Raw genomic sequence first — 19,471 nt, forward strand, 5'->3', positions numbered from 1 at the left:
CTATACTAGTCCTTAAAATGACTTTTGTGGCCCTATTAGCTAGCATTTGGTGTCCCAAACAACCTGTCCCTGCTCCACACAACAACCTCTCCCTACACTGGCAAAACACTGAATGTAAAATGGCGGCCAGATCAGGTTTATTTATCAGGTAGGGGGTATGTCCATGTGCTGAAATGTCTCAATTGGCTGTCCTGTACCACCTGATGGATGTGTCATGGGTCAAAGTTCTTCACAATGTAAAAGAATATGGCGGGCGCAAATTTCTCCATATGTTTGCATGTTCGGCGAATCGCGAACACGCAAAGTTTGCCGCAAAACGACCGCCGGGCGAACCGCAAGGCCATCTCTACTTTAGACACTTACGCCACTTGAACACAACCGTTTGCCCTTTGAGAGATACGGTCCATGAGCATATCATATGTCCCGGAGCGGCATACAACGTGCGCACGGGAGCGCACAGCATCATAGGTTACTATGCCAATAATGTATATTAACTATAGGTTACTATTGATGCTGTGCGCATCGGCCACCCGCGGGACGATTGTCCTGCACTCATATGAATACAGGACTATAGTTCGACGGGCGGACGATGCGGAGAGTATCATAGTAACCTCTGCTGCTGTGCGCTCCCATGTGCACGATGTATGCCAATCCGGGACATATGGCATGCTCATGGACCGTATGTCTCGAAGGGCATACGGTCTTGTGAAAGTGGTGTAAGTGTCTAAAGTAGCAAAAAAATATAAACTACCCCAAAAAAATTATTAAACTGTATCCGAACTATCTCTAATCCAAAAAAACTCTATAATGACCATAAACATGTGTAACTTCTGGATTTTGATGTAAATCTGAAGTGTTTATACACCTACTCCACACAATGCACTAATTGTCTGCTAAACAAAATTGCATTAATATTTTATTTTATTTTAAACATACAGTAATCTCTAAATGCCATAAACGAATGGCCAAGTTCCAGAAGAAGCTTCTAAAGGATCAATTGGCTCTCCATAAGCTATTGCGGCGGGTTTCGAAGAAGGTTCGGAAGATGGATAATAGGAATTGTCAAATAATGAAAGATATAGTGGATTTCCATGACAACTAACAAAGTAGCCCGAAAGGACAGTTATTGTTAAAATGTTGTAAATTGTTATTGTTAAAATGTTATTAAAAATATTTATCTGCCATACACTCGATGTGCCCGATCTTGAAAGTTCTAAAAGTCGGAGGAACGCGTCGTGTTGTGTGTAGCTAATTTTGTACTTCTTTTTCTTGTTTAAAAAAAGAATTATTTATTTAAACAAAAATTTTAGCAATGTCAGAGGTGTCTTGGTTTATTTTTGGTGCTGTCCTGGTCTGGTGGGGGCCCATTCCTGGGAACAAATTCCTGCTGCACACTTCGAACCTGCTGCTGGCTGTCGTGCTGAGTTAGGCCGAGCTATGTGTAGGCCTTATACTGGACCCTTAACATTTACCTGCTGCTGATGCTGAAGTCTGTCCTGACCCTGATGACTTATGTGTGCGCCTTATACTCCACCGTTACCGATACTTGTTGTAGGTCCTGACACTGCTAGAGTATGTGTGGGCCGTATACTACAGTGTTACCATGTACCTTCTGCTGTCTGTTCTGCTGTCTGTCCTCATCAAGATGAGTTTGACCCTGGAATAAAGTAGCCTTACAACTAACTTATAAAATTACACCGTTACATTATATTATAAAAAATGAAAGCACGCTGTATCAAACTAAAAAAAACTGTATTTATAACAAACATAATTACAAAACATGCTTCTAGGGCAACTTTTGGAGCTCCGATAATAGCTCGTCCATTTGGTTAAATCTGAGAAGGTACTTTTGCTCCATTTCCCTCTCTTTCTTATTGACTCGCTGACGCCACATTTTCAATTCCAGCATGTCTTTATTATATTCTTTTTTAAGCTCTTCAAAGTGCTTTCTGCACTTGTTCACTACTGAAAAAAAGCACGGTTACTTACAAGACAATTAGTGCATCGTGTTTAGTATGTGTTTAAACACTGCCTATTTACATCTAAATACAATAACTATAGATCTTTACGTTAATTATATTTTGGTTTTCTTAGTGATAGTTCGGATAGAGTGTAATGTTATTTATTTGGTTAGTTAATAGTTTTTCGGTAGTTTGCAGAATATGTTGCATTTTTTTTTATTTTCCTATTACACTAGTTTGTGTTTTCCCCTAATTGTTGCCACTTTTAACCACTTCACGGCTGGCCATTAAGAGTAGGCCTCAGCGGGACGTGACTTGATGCAGAGGGACTGTCTATTACAAACCAACAGACACCCTGCCACCAGGCATAAACGTTTGTGAACCGGTGTGAAAATGCTGCTCAGCTAAACAGGCAGCCATGTTAACTAAGGGCTGCTATTTTTCAGATTCATTACACATGTGCATTGCAGCTCCGGAGATGCAGGGTGGTGGGGGGTTCGTGGGATGCTTGTGAATATGTTATGTATACCAAATTAAAGTAATGTGTGCACATATTTACCCTCCCTGTGGGGGGTGTAGATCACCTCTTCCTCCTCTTCTGGAGCTGGGGGGCAGAATCTGGTGGCTTGGAAGTTCCTGCCTCCTCCTCTGTTGCCTCTGTCTTGCCAACATCTTGAGGGGAAGTGGCCTCCACATTTTCTCCCTTCTCTTGCTCCTCACACCCCTCACACTCCTTCTCCTCCATGGGCACCTCCTCTGTTTTTTTTTTGTTTTTTTGTGGTGGCCAACGGAGGGAACGAGTTGACCTGTAATAATGACACAATGTTAAGAATTTATACAAACAACTCGGAAATCATAACAAAGGTAAAGATCAAGAAATTCCTATATGGAGTAATCTGCATGGGATTATGAATTATACCAATAGTGGATTTGCCTCATTTTGTTGGTAAAAAAAAAGTGTTATAGATGGGTAGAACTAGTCTAACTTGCAAGGTAGGATGAGGTTACATGGGATTTGTTAGGAAGGTGCCCTACATGGTATTGTGACTGGGTAATTGACGTTTAGGGAAACCAAACAACAGTTCGGAAATTAGATAAGTTTATTGGATGGTGTTATGTTGGGTATATAATTTTTTGTGACTGCCAGCGTTAGACTGTATGCCAAGACGCATTTTGAAGATATGCTGCCAACCCGCCCTCCCTCCCTGTTCATTTAGTCGAGGTAACTTTATAATTAGAAGGAGGTCTAAAGTCTCCCATTTAACTGTGACTTTGACGGTGACCTCCCCTTTAACAGTGACTTTGATGGTGACCGCCCCTTTAACAGTGACTTTGACGGTGACCGACCCTTTAACTGTGAACTCCACAGCGCCCGTCAGTTTGGGAATATCTCGGGAACGGTACGTCGCAGAGAGCCGAGACCCCCGCAAGATTTCCTTCCAGGTAGCAAGGGATGTGTATACGAAGCTTCATTGAAATTGATGGTTGCGTTTTTGAGTTTTTGCGGAACATACACACATATATACATACATACCGTACATACACACATACATCCTTTTCATATATATATATATATATATATATATATATATATATATATATATATATATATTCTTGAATCCCATGCAAATTATGTGGTGGGATGTATGTAATGGTTGGGGACTTTGACCGGAATACTGAATGATGTTTGCAGTTTATGTAGATATAAACAAAAATACCTATATATATATATTTATGTGTGTGTGAAACGTATGAAATCATCCGGTGACATCATACATCAGTACCGCGGTGTGTGTATAACAATATATATACAATCTCAGCGAGGTAGAGATGTATGATGTAACCGAAAGATTTTGTACATGTCACACCAGGTATTAAGTAATCATTTGAAAAGGGATGAAATACGGATGCTTTATGAGATGTGTTATGTAAACTTAATGCAATTAAATACGTTAAGATATTTTATAAAATTGCTTTTGTTTCAAGATTACGTGATGAGTTAAGAAATTTAAATTAAGAGGTTGTATGTTAACTATACTACATCTGTACGGATTAGCAGCATAACTGAATATATACATTACTGAGTGTTGTAGAGAGAGATACAAAATTCATGTAAGCATTGTACCTGGACATAATCGCCTACTATAATCTTCGACCCGATCTGGGTGTAGGCTTTTGAGGTTGCAATACTTTTTTAGAATGTCCTTGTGGTCGTGCCATATGCCGCTTTTTAATTTTAATTCCGCCCGGACAGACCGTACAATGGCCTTTTTTTCAATCCTTTTCCGGGTCCAAGAATATCCCCGCTCAAGAAAGGGCTGAAGGATAAAGATGAAAGCATATTATCACAATTTTTTTATTATACAAATGTTCAAAAAAATATCCATTACAAAAAGCAAAAAGTCTTTAAAGGGGAAATATTAGATTTAAAGTTACTGATATAAGATCAAATTGTATTGCGATTATATGTATGTGAGGTCTGAGCAATCAGATATTGGCCAGCTTAGCTGCGATGTACCTGTCTAGTTAAGTGACGGTACGGTATTTGGTGTACTGCTGGTTCGCCTCCCCGTGGTGCACCCTGGGTAACGCTAAATGAACTAGCAAATACTTTTGGTCCAAGAAAAAAAGCTCATGGACATAAAATTAAATCTATATATATTGTGTGTATGGTATATAGTGTGTGGTATATATTGCATGGCAGGAAAATGGACGTGCTATGTGCATGTGATAGATATTTATCTGTTGTCCATACATACATGCTACAGACATAGTGCTGCGAAGTAACAAGAATACTCAGTGCACCAATCAATAGGGAAAAAAAATAATAATAATTTGTATCAATGTAGTTCTTATTCGTATACACGAATATTTAGCAACACTTAATCTACATATAAATAATTTAGACATTCGAGTGTTGCTAAATTTTGTTCTGCCATGCATGCAATATGAAATTAAATACAGTGCTGTAATACAATATTACTTACAGTGAGAATAACTTCTTCTTTTTCTATTTGAAATCGAATTCGCCCCATTTTCAATCGCCGATTTTAATACAGGCAGACTGCCAAACTTCACTGGTAGCATAACCGAAACCGAAACCAGGGCACATGACACGATTACGTCAATCATGAGATCGCGTCCTCACGCGATCATTCATAACATTCCCGATATTTTCGGCTAAAAATCAGAAATTTGAATAACAAGATTGATTCCACCCTGCTTCTTGCAATATAGCGAATATTTGAACAAAATAATCTAGAATCGATGAATTTAGCTAATATAGTGGTATAATCTTCTTTGTCTAATAGTTAGTCACAGGCTTAAACGTAGCCTTTAATATTATATATATAAAATAAACTCCCACACAACAACACAAAATAAAAAGAAAAAGAAAAACGACACGGCATGAGTGGATAAGCATTCAGTATACTATGAAGAAATGTTCCTGGTACTCTCCAAATGGCTTGAGGAGACCGTGATGAAGGCAGGGTAGTCGCTCTTAGTTTGGGCCTGTCCCTGATAATGACCCTTTACTGCGTGGTCCCTGCCTAAGAAACGGAATGGCCGCCCCGATAGGTGCGATCCCGTGTTCAGGAACCTCCTATATGCCCTAGATTGACCCTATGAATGGATGGGATGGGCAGAGCCTTGTAGGATGCCCAGTTTAAGTTTGTAGTGGCCTAGTCAAGGTACATAAAAATAATAAACACTCGGTACACGTAGTTATAGTAAAATAACTGCTGGGTATACACTGTATGCTTATGATAAATGCTCAATACATCATGTCATTTTTTAAGATACACGAGAGTAATGATGCGCAGTATATATGGTTATAATAACTGCTGAGTACATTCATTAATCTAATAAACGATACAACTGTCTATCCAGATACCAGACACACTGTCCTTTTAGATGCCATATTTTAGGTGCCTAAGATAGGTGCCTAACACATTTTTAGGCACCTAGAAGCCAACGCGTTTCGCCCACACCAATAACCTGGGCTCATCAGGGGACACCCAATTCAGTGTCCTAATAGGCATCAAACTTAGGTGAAGATAGCAAAATAATTTTTGTGAAATTCTGGACAAGGGCTACTCCCTGGGCATTTTGTCTAAAAAGGAATCTGAATTTATATATGTGGAACATGCAATTACACCTGTATTTCACGCGCTTCCCAAAATCCATAAACCAGGCTTTCCTCCTCCATTATGTCCGATTGTGGCAGGCATCGGCTCTTACTCTGAAAATTTATCTGAGTGGGCAGATTCCTTGCTACAGCCACTTGTGCCATTAATACCAGGATATTTGAGGGATACTGGCACAGTACTAGGAAACTTCTTTTCTTTTGACTGGCATATGAATTTTACTTGGGTAACAGCAGATATTTCTGCATTATACACGAACATACCACATCAATCAGCTATTGTTGCTTTAAAATGGTTCCTAGAATGCTATAGTAACTATACTCCAGAGCTGCAGGATTTTTTATGTTCATGTATAGATTTTTTTATGAGACATAATTTTTTTTATGTTTAATAAAAAGTAATACCTTCAACAATCAGGAATCCCTATGGGAGCGAAATACTCACCTTCAATCGCAAATATATATATGGCGTGGTGGGAAAGCAGGTTCCTCTTTTCTGACAACAACCCGTATAGGGAGGACATTAAATGGTATGGTCGATTTATCGACGACATGCTGTGGGTATGGCAGGGGGACGAAGAGAGAATAGTAAAATGTATAGAGTACTTAAATAACTGTACTACATCAATAAAACTAATTTTTTCCAGCGATCCGGAAAAAATTGTCTTTTTGGATCTTTGTCTGGAAGTGGATAAGGGCAATAATAAGGTGGTTACATATACCCACAGAAAGCCCACAGCTGGTAATACTATTCTCTCTGCCTCCTCCTGTCATCCACCACACGTTCTCAAAAACATCCCTAAGGCTCAATTCACACCTGAGCGTTTTACAGCGCGTTCCTACGCGCTGTAAAACGCTCAACAAGGAGAAACCAATGCTTCCCTATGGGAATGGTTCTCACCTGGGCGTTTTACAGCGCGTACGATCGCGCTGTAAAACGCCCGACGCTCACACAAGTTCTGTAGCGTTTTTTTGGGCGCTTGTCGCGCGTTCCCGTACTATAGACTTTCGGGAACGCGCGACACTGTGTGCACGCTTGTCTCTGTATGCGCGCTTGTAAACGTCCGTACAATCGCGCATACAGAGCGCTCCTTTCAGAACGCTCAGGTGTGAATTGAGCCTAAGGCTGGGTTCACACTTGAGCGTTTTACAGCGCGTTCAAACGCGCTGTAAAACGCTCAACACATGAAAACCAATGCTTCCCTATGGCCCTGGTTCTCACTTGAGCGTTTTACAGCGCTGAAAAACGCGCTGTAAAACGCCCTACGCTCAAACAAGTACTTGAGCTTCTTTGGGGCGTTTTGACGCGCGTTTGTGGCCATAGGACATTGCAGTCAATCACACAAACGCGCGTTTACTATTGCAAAAAACGCTCGTCAAAAACGCGCGTCAAAAACGCGCGTTAAACGCGCATATCAAAGACGCTCAGGTCTGAACCCAGCCTAAGGCTGGGTTCACACTTGAGCGTTTTACAGCGCGTTCAAACGCGCTGTAAAACGCTCAACACATGAAAACCAATGCTTCCCTATGGCCCTGGTTCTCACTTGAGCGTTTTACAGCGCTGAAAAACGCGCTGTAAAACGCCCTACGCTCAAACAAGTACTTGAGCTTCTTTGGGGCGTTTTGACGCGCGTTTGTGGCCATAGGACATTGCAGTCAATCACACAAACGCGCGTTTACTATTGCAAAAAACGCTCGTCAAAAACGCGCGTCAAAAACGCGCGTTAAACGCGCATATCAAAGACGCTCAGGTCTGAACCCAGCCTAAGGCTGGGTTCACACTTGAGCGTTTTACAGCGCGTTCAAACGCGCTGTAAAACGCTCAACACATGAAAACCAATGCTTCCCTATGGCCCTGGTTCTCACTTGAGCGTTTTACAGCGCTGAAAAACGCGCTGTAAAACGCCCTACGCTCAAACAAGTACTTGAGCTTCTTTGGGGCGTTTTGACGCGCGTTTGTGGCCATAGGACATTGCAGTCAGGCTCAATTCACACCTGAGCGTTCTGAAAGGAGCGCTCTGTATGCGCGATTGTACGGACGTTTACAAGCGCGCATACAGAGACAAGCGTGCACACAGTGTCGCGCGTTCCCGAAAGTCTATAGTACGGGAACGCGCGACAAGCGCCCAAAAAAACGCTACAGAACTTGTGTGAGCGTCGGGCGTTTTACAGCGCGATCGTACGCGCTGTAAAACGCCCAGGTGAGAACCATTCCCATAGGGAAGCATTGGTTTCTCCTTGTTGAGCGTTTTACAGCGCGTAGGAACGCGCTGTAAAACGCTCAGGTGTGAATTGAGCCTTAATCACACAAACGCGCGTTTACTATTGCAAAAAACGCTCGTCAAAAACGCGCGTCAAAAACGCGCGTTAAACGCGCATATCAAAGACGCTCAGGTCTGAACCCAGCCTAAGGGAGAAATGATAAGGGCAAAGAGAAACTGCTCCACTAAGGAACTATTTGAAAAAGAAGTTCAAAATATTGCAGCTAGACTCAGAATGAGAGGATACACCCAAACCAGTATAAATAGAGGTATACATTTTGCTAGATTAAAAGATAGAGACTCTCATTTTTTCCAAAAGAAATAATAACAATGAAAATAAGAATGAGAACGAAAATCCAAAGAAAGGGAATAAATACAGAAGTAAAAATAAAAATAAAAATAAAACAAAAAACAGGAAGCAAAATGTTCTGAACAAAGATGAACCTATTACTTTTACTACCAATTATAGTAGAGACTATTTCAAGATTTGTAAAATTATACGGAAACATCTTCCGGTTCTAAACTTCAATGAGGAATGGAGAAACGTAGCATCCACAGGGATTAGATATGTAGCGAAAAGAGCCCCCACAGTGGGTCAAAAAATCAGTCCGAGTCTATTCAGGGAAAATGCCCCCAGAATATGCCTAAAACCAATGGGAACTACAAATGTGGCAGCAAAAAATGTATTTGCTGTCGACATATGTTTATCTCAAAAGAGGTTATATCTATGGTCAATAACAAAAAACATATGCTGAAGCAATATATAAACTGCAATACAGACCACGTAGTATATGTCATAACATGTAAAAAATGGAGTCTACAATACGTGGGCTGCACCACAAATGATTTAAAAGTACGTATAAGGAAGCATTTAAGTGATGTCGCTCATTTTATGTCTCGGAATGTTTCAGCGGCAACAATGCATTTTGCCACTGTTCACAAGGGCGACATCTCTGCGTTTTCTGTGCAGGGCGTGGAGGTTGTTTCTGCACCAATTAGAGGGGGTGATCGCAAACAAAAGCTTTTGAGCAGAGAAACATATTGGATGTTTATTCTGGAAACCTGCATACCGAAGGGTCTAAACAGAAAATATGATCTAACTTTGCAGTATATGTATTTCATCAGTATGTGATTTCAAATGCATAATATTGAATTGCCACCTCCCCGCCCATGTGTTCTTGGTTGGACTTCCCTCCTAATCCAGGAACACCTGGGCTTGGGATGTAACCTCTACTCAATTAGAGAAAGAGGAGGAACCCATTTGTGTTGTATATATAAGTACCTGTTTTTAGTGCACTATGTATTGTCTTGATGAAGGGCTCAATACCATAGCCCGAAACGCGTCACAATTACTTTGTGTCTCTCCATGTGATGTATGTTGGATCTTAAACTTTGAAAGCCAAATAAAGAACAAATTATTTTATACGTCAGAAGCTGGAATCGACCCTTTGTTTTTGGACATATGGTTATCTTTGTACATCTCAAAATAACTGCTGAGTACATTCATTAATTTAATAAATGATACAACTGTCTATCCAGATACCAGACACACTGTCCTTTTAGATGCCATATTTTAGGTGCCTAAAATTGTCGCACAAAGCAACAACACATTTTTAGGCACCCAGAACCCAACGTGTTTTGCCCACACCAATAACCTCATCAGGGGACACCCAATTCAGTGTCCTAATAGGCATCAAACTTAGGTGAAGATAGCAACATAATTTTTCTCACTGATTACACTCATAGAGTTGTCATCCACGGCAGACTGTCAAACTAAGAGCGACTACCCTGCTTTCATCACGGTCTCCTCAAGCCTCTGGAGAGTACCAGGAACATTTCTACATAGTATACTGAATGTTTATCCACTCATGCCTTGTCGTTTATCTTTAGCTTTTTCTTTTGTGTTGTTGTGTGGGAGTTTGTTATTTTATATATATATATAATATTAAAGGCTACGTTTTATAACAGTACCCTGTGACAAAATAATATATACATACCTCCCATGAATAGTTTCCCTCTGACGGGATATCGTCTTAGGGCTCTTTCACACTTGCGTTGTTGTGTTCCGGCATAGAGTTCCGTCGTCGGGGCTCTATGCCGGAAGAATCCTGATCAGGATTATCCCCATGCATTCTGAATGGAGAGAAATCCGTTCAGGATGCATCAGGATGCATCAGGATGTCTTCAGTTCCGGAACGGAACGTTTTTTGGCCGGAGAAAATACTGCAGCATGCTGCGCTTTTTGCTCCGGTCAAAAATCCTGAACACTTGCCGCAAGGCTGGATCCGGAATTAATGCCCATTTAAAGGCATTGATCCGGACCGGCCTTAAGCTAAACGTCGTTTTGGCGCATTACCGGATCTGACGTTTAGCTTTTCTGAATGGTTACCATGGCTGCCAGGACACTAAAGTCCTGTTTGCCATGGTAAAGTGTAGTGGGGAGCGGGGGAGCAGTATACTTACCGTCCGTGCGGCTCCCGGGGCGCTTCAGAGTGACGTCAGGGCGCCCCACGCGCATGGATGACGTGATCGCATGGACACGTCATCCATGCACATGGGGCGCTCTGACGTCATTCTGGAGCGCCCCGGGAGCCACACGGACGGTAAGTATACTGCTCCCCCACTCCCCACTACTACTATGGCAGCCAGGACTTTAATACCGTCCTGGGTGCCATAGTAACACTGAACGCATTTTGAAGACTGATCCGTCTTCAAATGCTTTCAGTTCACTTGCGGTGTTATGGATCCGGCGGGCACTTCCGGCAAATGGAGTAAGCGACAGATCCGGACAACGCAAGTGTGAAAGAGGCCTTAGCTGTGATTTCTTGTCTAATAGTTGTAACTTTTTTCTCTTCTGAACTTCAGATTTAAAAAAAATTAAGACTCTTAAAAAAGCTTATAGCACTATATTAGCTAAATTGCTCTATGTTTGTATTTTACGAATATTCGGTAAATTGCTATATATTCTTGTTTTAGAATATGACGAATATTCTAAAAAACAAATATATAGCAATATAGCGAATATATTCGTTATTTAGAATATTCGTCAATTTTTTTTTAAATATGAAAAAATTATTCCTTCCAGCTTAATTTGCTTGAGGGCCAATGACTAATTGGCCCACAAGCAAGAAGCAGTGAGGGATCATGTTTTCAGATGTTTAAAATTCACGAATATTCGATATAGCGAATATATAGCACTATATTCGAAATATTCACAAATTCTCGAAGTTGCGAAATTCGCTAAAAATAAAATATTCGCTCTCAACACTACCAAGCAGTAGAGTGTCTTTGTCATCATTATAAGCTGCTTCTTCGCCTGCTCAGATTCCTCTTCCCCCTTGTCCTCCACTCCATTGTGAGACATCCATAACAGAATATGTGGTCATGAGAAAACTAATTGCGACAAGCTACAGTATTAGCTTGTGTGCAACCTGAAATCCCACCTGGCCAAGTTGCTGGCAGTGCATTTGCTACTGTACCATTTAGTTGTGGCAATTGTGGCACAGTTATGGGCCTTCAACAAATGTAATTGTTCGCTAAGATTGAATTCTCCTCTATGCCATCCGTCAAACTTTTGACTAGGTGCCCATAGTAGTGCAGTTTTAGGACTTCAACAAAATTTAATTCTTCTCCTAAATTGAATTCTTTTTTATGCCATCAGTTAGACTTTTTGCCAGGCAGGCATCTGTAAAAATTGTCTTGCTTTCAACAAAATGTAACTCTTCTCAAAAATGTTATTCTTCTTTATGCTATGCCATCCATCTAACTTCTAGCCAGGAGTTTGTAATGGTGCAGTTCCGCATCTTCAACAAAATGTAATTCTTCTACAAAATTTTATTATTTTCTATGTGATCCGTCAGACCTTTGGCCAGGTATCCATAGTGGTATAGTCGTCGTCCCCTCCCACCCAAAAATTTTTTTTTAATTCTCTATGCCATCTGTTAGACTTAAAATAAGGGCATAATATATATAAGAATTTTAGCTTCTATTCTTCACCTTAATTTGCACTAAATGGCACTTTTCACCTGCACATTGCATGCTCTTTCTTCACTGATTCACATCACAGGATTATCTACTTGTGGCATTAGTATATATTAATTTATGCCCCTGTATGTGTTTCAACGTGGAAGGTGCTTCTATATTTATATTTATTACATTTCTATGGCAATCATGGCGTCCATCTGAGACACACGCCTCAATCTGAGGCGCACGTCATTGATAGCGAATAGAGTGTGCCATTTTCACTTAGATTATGTTGACATGTGTATGGTAGGACGCTGTTGAGTGCGCTCCATAATGGAGCACGTGGCACGGCGCACTTTTGCCTGACACAAGTGGTGTTTTTCCCTTATTCTCTTGTTTAGCTATTTCTTCTTAATAATTGCCACCTAGAATTTCCCTACCCAAATTAACTTATTGATGATCTTCCATGGTTTAGCTTTCTGCAGAATGTTATGATATACTAAGGGGGGGGGGCGTGACTAAATGAGCTCCAGTCTGGAGCGCACGCACTTCCAGCGTACATGCCATTACAAGTCATTTCCTTTACTACACTGCAATCACTACCGTGTAAATTGATTCCCACATGTTTTGAATTTACTCTAATCCATAGTTTATATATCGTGGGAGCTCATGTATTAGTTATCCCTTGAGTAAGCGAGATGCAAAACGCACATCGGGGCTTGGACTATACTGGTCGGTATACTTTCTTTACCTTTTATTCCCTGGTACATTCATTATGTGTCTGATGCACCTTGGACTTTACCTATATGGTACAGCGCTTGCTCACTGTTGTGGTATATATATATATATATACTGTATATATATATATATATTTTTTTTTTTTAAAGGATGAGGCAGCACTCCAGTAGATAAGGTGAAAAACGGTGGACTCTTTATTGACCCCTCTGCAGAGCGGTCAATAAAGGGTCTACCGTTTTTCACCTTATCTACTGGAGTGCTGCCTCATCTTTTGAATATATATCATCTTACTAGCTGTTGAGCCTGTGGCTTGGAGGATTTTACACCCGTGGTCCATTGGACTAGTGCTGCTGTCTAATTTATGTTTGTGTTATATATATATATATATATATATATACACCACCTGTATTATTTATATTCATTATTACATGACTGCTGTTGCTACTGATATTTTAAATTTATGATTTTGATATTAATAAAGTATTGATTTGGTATATATTTGTACTGTGTATATGTGTGGCAAGCATCACTTTTGTCAGAATGAAGGAGGCATGGATCTGTGAGGATTTGCTCACACCTCTGGCTGAGGCAGATGAATAGATCTGCTCTTACTGATGGCTATTTATCACCGACCTCATCATCCCACTTCTGCTGTCTGCCTTCCTACCATCATATTCCATACTGTGTAGCTGCTGCTGCCACTCCCGCCACAGCTGCTACTCCCTGCTGCTTCTCCTATGGCCACTTCCATTAGCTCAACTGCCACTTCCTTTACCTCTACTGCCACTTCCATTATACCAACACAGTCTCACACATATCTACTGCCTTGTTTGTTCCATGTTGTGCTGCTACTGATGCCATGTGTGATTTGATTCCAATAAGGGACAATTTTTTTAATGTTTCTAAAGCATGTTTCAAGCATATCAAATGCAATGGCACAGTGTCTTTTCAAGGAAGCTGTTTGTTGCTATTGTCTACCATGCATTAAACCATAGCTATATGTATCTGTGTCACTCTGACATCATTTACTATTTCTCTCAATGTACAAAGGGTTTAATAGGGGCTAGGGCAGAAAGGACGACAAGATATATAAATTCCTGGAAGGCCAATTAGATGACGTTTGATTCATGTAGAATTGGTTCAGCCACAAATATAATTTTTCAGCCACAAATTGCACATAAAACAAATTTTAAGAAGTTCGCTTATTTCTAATGCTATGGTAATATGAGGGACATCGGCTAAATTATTTTACACTGGTCTCTCAAATGCAAGTTTCCAAGTAACAGTGTGAACTGTAGTTCTTTAAAGGGGTTATCCACCCCCTATAATGACCCCACCCCAATGGCTGCACACCTCATATAGGTTATGCTTACCCTGCTTCCCAGCACCCTCATTGCTTCTGCTCCCCGCATGGCCACTGCTGTATCTCCCCGTTGCGTGGATTAAAACACACGGCGAGATGGGGTGAAGTTCAGCCAATAGCAGGCCACAATGGGAACGAGCCTCTCTAGCTTCATGGATAACACTAGGGAGGCTTGTCCCCATTGCAGCCAGCTTCCCTTCCCCCGGCAGCCGGATGTTTTGATCCGCATGACATGGAGATGCTGCGGCGGCTGTGTGGGGAGCAGGAGTGACACTGGTGATGGGAAGCGGAACTCTGTGAAGTGACATGATAGGTTAGTCAGAGCAGGGGGGCTTATTTTTGCAACGTCTCCTACACAATGAATTATTATGCACACACGTTGCTATTAATTATGTTCTATCAGACCTACAGTGGACAGAGCACCTCAGGAACCCTGCATCTAAGGGACTAAAATGAAAGAAAGAAATTATCCAAGTACTGCTATTTTACCAATTATGAACAGTTATCCAGGGTATCACTTTAAATATTTTATCAATATTGACTGAAGTTTCTAGTATAATAGAGGCTCTGCGCTGTAAGGGATGATATGCAGTCACATATGATTTATTCAACGATATTACAGTAGTATATTCCTGTAATATATTAATGTTTTCATCAGTAAGCCCTTGAGATACTGGTAGAAATGACAAGATGATAAAATATCAGTATTCATTTACATAACATATTATCGGGTATATAAGGTGCAATATATGAACAAAATATCCATATGTACAATATTAGCTACAGAATATAGTAGATCAGTAGTAGATAGGGTCAATTAGACATTTCTGTATAACAAGTATAAGCGACTCGACAGAATATCCTGTTCATGAAGTCACACAAGAAAAGGCAAAGACTTACAATAAAATGACATATACAAAACAAAGAATTCTTTGGCTTCCATTGAGGGCAATGGACGTTGATGATGGTGTAAGGCACTTCACCCATGAGAAGAGGCGATTCATCCTGCTATATATGTAATCATGAGGGAAGGTATAGCAAAGCCTATATACATAAAGTGGGCAGATGCTGAAGGTACTGAAGGTTTGCTTCCCACATATGCTCTAATACATAATTGTGGTCATATAATGAAACTTTAAGAACTTATTCAGACAAGCATCGTAAAGCTCATCTATATTCTATCCAGTATAGACAATTTTCCATCCGTATGGAATTAGTATTGCCCGTGACTGCATTCTGTTTGTCCATTGTTTCTGTCCATATGGCATCAATATGTTATCTTTTTTCACATACATAAAAACTGCTTCGACTTCTTTTGAGCATCTCCTACAACCATCCTTAAAAAAATGGACTGTAGTTGAATAGTATCCATATGCTGTGTGCTGTTTTCTAGGAGCCATGGGCATAAATGTGCTATATTAATTGTATAAGATTACTCAATTTGCCAGCTTTGAGCTTTGTAATTTACCTTTAAAAGAGAATTTTTAAGATTTAGTAGTTCAGTTATCAATAATGAACAATTTTAGATTCAATGACTGAGCTATTTTAGTATATTATTTCATGCTAAAAAGACACTTTTTTTTGGTGCAGCCAAGATGTATTATTACACATACAAATTTCCATGACACATCAAAGCTTAGCAAGTTTAGGCAAGTTTTCCTGTTTAAAATGATTTCCCTCAAGGTTTTGCTACAAAAGAACAAAATATTTATCAGTGTAAATAGATATAGAAACTGCCTACCTATTACGATTAATTGGCACAGTGCAGTGCCCACTGCCCAGTTCCCAACAGCTGGCCACACTGGCTCATGGCAGCATCTCAACAGTCTTTGAGATAATGACTTTGGCATCTGCCTATGAGTGCCTGCTACTGCCCACAGAATTTACAACTCACAAGTGGGAGATGGAGGCTCCAACAGAACTTTTTTTTTTATGCAAGGTCTTTGAAATTTATTAATGTAATGCAAACACAAGCCTTCCAACCCATTAAATTGTTGATGTTATGCGAATCCACTCTGGATTTGCAGATCCTCATTAACATTATTTGCATGTTAATCTGCATCTTTTTAATTAGTGATATTATTTATGCACATAATTTTTGACTACTGGTGCCAAGGCTGAAGTGCATTAATTAATCTACTGAGATGCCAAACTGTTTATTTTCTCCCATACTTTTATTTGTTTACATGGTGTTTTGGATTCAGGGAAAATAAAAAAGAGCCTGAAGAATAAAAGCAGAAAGACAAGATTAACTAAAAGCTCTTTTTGTTTTCATAATTTAAATTGTAATATTAGCCAAATGTTGTGATTCTTCCCGCAGAGATCGGTTATTCAGTTACATTACCTTGATGTATTATTAAAATTTATAATGGACTCTAGAGGCTTCTTTTAGTTCTCTCCTTCATTTACAGAATATACTCAATGTTATTTTAATCTTCCTACAACGCTCCCATGCATAGGCAATGAGCACTCCTCCCTAGTGAATCTTCAGGGCTGCTCCACATCTCACAACTGATAAACATTTAAATAAGCCTTTATATAAAAGAAGTGAATGTTAAAATTATTAACCCATTCATGCTGGCTAAGCTTTACATTGGATTTCTGTCTACTTCTTAGACGTTTCATGAAAAGTGAGAAAGACATCTCTATAAAACTTATAGATAAGTTTAGACCTTAAAATGGACACTTTTCTGCAGAAATAGATAGCCATAATTTATCTGTTTATATACAAAGAAATCATGAGTTTCAGAGCTGTTATGAACTAGTTGATTTTTCAGATTTCTGTTATACAGTATTTAATTCTTGTTTCTCCCTTCACAAAAATGTTTTCTACATACATGTATGTATAATAACATGCATGGAATAATTCTGAATTCTGGCAATGTTTTTTAATCAGAGTGCTGTACACTGTTGAAACTTGAATAACAGAAAAAGTCAAGCTATTAGGTCACATAGATATTAAATTCAAGTAACAACCAGTTGGGTAATACTGTCAAATTGTAAGAAATAGCCAATATAGGCATTATTTTTATTATAGTGCTTTAAAAACACTCCTTTCAAATTCCTCATGTTCTTGTATTTCATTATAGTGATTAAAAAGCACTATATTAAAATTCATCATATTCTTATATTTTATTATTATTATTAGTAGTAGTATTATTAAAAAGCACTATATTAAAATTCATCATCTTAATATTGCTTGAAAAGCACTACATTGGAATTCCTCATATTGTTATATTTTATTTATTATAGTGCTTGAAAATCACTATATTGAAATTTATCATAAACTCATATTTATAGTGCTTGAAAAGCACTCTATTTAACCCTTTCCTGCCCAGGGCAGGTCTTTAAAGAAAACACCCACTCACAAGTGTGGCGGACATCATAACAACCTGGTGCCAGCTGTTTCAAACTGCAGACACACAGGGCTAATACATATGATCAACAATGATATAGATCAAATACATTTAACCCATCAGATGCTATGACCATGCATCTGTGAGTGCAAAAACCAAGAAATACGCTTAGAGATATGCACCGGCTCCCACTAGCGGAGATGGGAAGAGCCAGATGGTATGTGTGGCAGCATCAGTGCTCCTGAATGATATGAGGCTGCCGCATGTAAGTTCTTATGGATGCATTGAGGTCTATGAGAGCAGCAATCTGATGATTACTTGTTAAAGTTCCTTATGGGAGCTCTAAAAAAGTTACAAAAATATTTGTAAAAATATTTTAAAAAAAATTAAAATATAGAAATTCAAATCACCCCCATTCCCCTAAATCAAAATGAAAATACATAAACAATAGAAAAAAAAAAACATCATGGGCATCGCTGCATGTGAAAACGCTGTACTATTAAAATATAAAAATATTTATCTCTTAGGCAAACATCAAAAGTCAAAATAGTCAATGTTTTTTGGTCACTTTACCTCCACAATTTTTTTTATAATAAGTGATCAAAAAGATTTACGCACCCCAAAATGGTATCAAAGAAAAGTATAGATCGCCCCACAAAAAATGAGTCCTCCGACAGTGCCGTACACATAACTTCAAAAATGTTATAGGGGACAAAATAAGGCAATGGAAAGAAAAAAACGAAAGTTTTTTAAAATTTTTTACTCCCTTTGGAATTTTTTTCCAGCTCCCCACTACATCGTATATAATATTAAATGGTGCCATTTGAACGTACAACAACTATTTAAAAGGAAAACTACAAACATTGTGGCCCCGGAAAGGCAGGGAGTCAAAAATGAAAATGCAAACAAACTCGGGAATTGGTCGGGGGGATTGGGGGTGAAAGAGTTAAATTCCTCATATTATATTTATAGTGCTTGAAAAGGAACTATATTGATTTTCATTTCTTCTTATATATTATTATATTAATATTAATACAGCCCAAATCACTTAACATACAGACTCCGTTCAAACTGTGTTTGGAAGCTCTTATTTATGAGAGGTGTGCTATGTATTTCTGGAGTCAATTGGATTGTCCTTTTTTTTATACATTTTCGATTAAAAAGAAAAAAATTCCCCATAGAAATGAATAGCAAAAAATTCTGCAATTAATACAGCCCGAACTTGCTTAATGCATGTGTGCCGGTATTCACTGAAATTCTATATTCCGGACACTATGATTTAGATACGCTATAATACTGCACCTCAATTATTATATTCATTATATATAAAATAACACACACCAACTACACTATTAGGCCTCATGCACACGACCGTTGTTTGGGTCCGCATCCGAGCCGCCGTTTTAGCGGCTCGAAAGTGGACCCATTCACTTCAATGGGGCCGCAAAAAATGCGGACAGCACTCCGTTCCGTTCCGCTTTCGTTTTTTGCGGATCCACGGTTTGCGGACCGCAAAAAACGGCACGGCCGTGTGCATGAGGCCTTATGCAGAGATTATGACATACGCTGAACTATGTCATTACATGTTTAATTTTACATAATACAATTCAGACACATTTAGTTTCAGTGTGTACAGCACTTTTTGCATGACATTTAAAATGATACACATTGATAATTTATTT

Source organism: Bufo bufo, chromosome 5 (assembly GCF_905171765.1).
Source record: "Bufo bufo chromosome 5, aBufBuf1.1, whole genome shotgun sequence".
Lineage (NCBI taxonomy): Eukaryota > Metazoa > Chordata > Amphibia > Anura > Bufonidae > Bufo > Bufo bufo.